Raw genomic sequence first — 2,357 nt, 5'->3', positions numbered from 1 at the left:
TAAGAATCTGCCCTCTGGATCTATAACTGTATCGAGTACTGTGAAATTAATATTTTTATGTATTAAAATTGCAACTCCCCTTTGTCTAGAATTATAACAGGCTGAGAACGCATTAGGAAACTCATGTGTTTTAATTTCTTTTAAACTTCTAAGAGGTTTGTGGGTCTCTTGTAAAAGGACAACATCTGCCTGTATTTTCTTTGAGTTAGTTAAATATTTTTAACCTCTTTTCTCTGGAGCCAGCTCCATTTACATTCCATGTAACAAACCTTAGTGCGCCCATAGATGTATGTGTATAACTAGGGGTGCATGCTGTGTGGGTCGCTTAGACAGGTGGAGAGAATACACCACTTGCTCGTAAATAAAGAGAAGGAGAGAGAGAAAAAAAATGTGTGGCGAAATGCTTCCTGAGTCTGACTATGTGTGTGCATATTTACTATTATGAGTACGCTTGACTTAAGTGTGTCTATCCTATACGTCTGTGTGCGCTGTCTGATTGATGTAAATGTGCTGCCGTTGAGCGCATGACGTGATCGTGATCGTGCTGTGCGTATGTGTAAATAAAGGATGTCGTTTGTGGATGAGTCTGGAAGCAGGTGATTGAAGCAGTGAAAGAAAATAAAAGAAAGAAACCAAGGACAAGGGTGAGCAGCATAAAAAAAGGAGGGGGAAAAAGAAAAAAAAATGAGAAGAAAAAAACCTGGAAACATTCCAATTAAACCATTGGCGGAGAGTGACGGTGTTAATTCTGCTATGAAATCACACTTAAGATGCGATTTGATACTGGTAAGTTAAACAGATGTTAATGCAAGTTACTGTGAGTGGATAGGAAAATAGTGTAGTGGATTATCTGGTGTGAAGTTAATACAGCCACGGAGTGATGCCGGGGTTGCGGTAAAGCTGTCCATCCACGTAGAGCCGGTCCACAGCGATGACAGTGCGGGGAACCCTACTGGATGAAGCTGCGTCGGATTGGGAAGAGGACCCTGCATCGTTCCAGGATCTCTTTTGGGAACTGGTCATTTACGCTGAAGTCCGTTCCTTTTAATTCCCTGCCGCGACTTTTCACCTTTTCCTTTTTTTTGAAGTGGCCGAATTTTGCCACAATCGGACGTGGTCTCCCGGCCACTGCCTGCATGGAGCCAATGCAATGCACTCTATTGAAGGCGATGTTGTTTACGGTGTCCTCCGGCATCTTCAGGTGGGTGTAACAATTAAGTTTAACATCCAGGCATCCATGAAAACAGAATTTATTAAATTTAACGGAGTTGGAAGTTAGCAGGAAGTTAGCGGAAGTTAGCGCGCTAGTTTTGCTAGTTACCTAAACATGATATACCATGTTCTGACTGAGAGATTTCTGAAAAAATTAAAATGCACAGCTCTGATATCACTTCCAACATAGATGAAGACAAAAGCCTAAACAGCAGTGACGTTTGTAGGGTTACTGAAGTTGGGCTAGCTGGTATATATTGATTTGCTATGTGATCGCTAGCAACACAGCTATGTTAGCATAACATAAACAGTGAAACTGGAAGATGGACTCAAGCTTCACTGGAAGATGAAGTTTTTTCCACTCGATAAAAGTTAACGTGAGGGTTCCTGATGGTTAGGGACAAATGCAATCGCATGGCACACTGCAGTTTAATGTTGCAAAGCACCTCTTTTTAACTTTAGTGGATATTATACATGTTTATGCTCAAGATATGTCAGCCCATTTTCACTTGAAATGCCTTTCGGTTAAACTTTCAGCAAGGAGTTTGCATTTGCACTGTTAAATTTTTATATAGCTTTAAAACCCTCTGGGCTCTATCCTGGCCATTTGTGGAAACTTTACTTTTGTTTTTTCAACCATTTTTGTTCTGTTAATGCAAATGGAATGAAACTTCCAAAAGGTGTGTATTTTTTGAGATTTTTTAATTTTCAACATCAACTCCTTAATAATATCAATAATATTCACTATACACCAAATTGTTCCTCTTGACTCTATCATGACCATTTTTGGCCAATTGAAACCCATTATAACCACCTTTTTTGATTCCTTCTTATTGACAGTACTATATCATGCGATTTAGGTCAAATTGCTTTAACTCTAAACTCAACACATGAAAATTGTAGTTTTTAATGTTTTTTACCAAATTACATCATTTACCCATTTTTGGCCAAGCAAGAAATTTCATGTAATATTCTGAGTTTCTAGTAGCGGCCTTTGATGGCTTACCACACTCCAATGGACCAAAATAATGAAACAATTTTGACATAGGTTTGATCTTAAGGATCTAATAGTTTGTGTTTGTGCATGACATTGCAGCACAAACATGTATTTGCAAGATAGACTGGAATAAATAATGACGCATCAA

This window comes from Pundamilia nyererei, unplaced genomic scaffold, assembly GCF_000239375.1.
Source record: "Pundamilia nyererei isolate P.nyererei 1_Seehausen unplaced genomic scaffold, PunNye1.0 scaffold01146, whole genome shotgun sequence".
Lineage (NCBI taxonomy): Eukaryota > Metazoa > Chordata > Actinopteri > Cichliformes > Cichlidae > Pundamilia > Pundamilia nyererei.
This window is presented reverse-complemented; position numbering follows the sequence as displayed.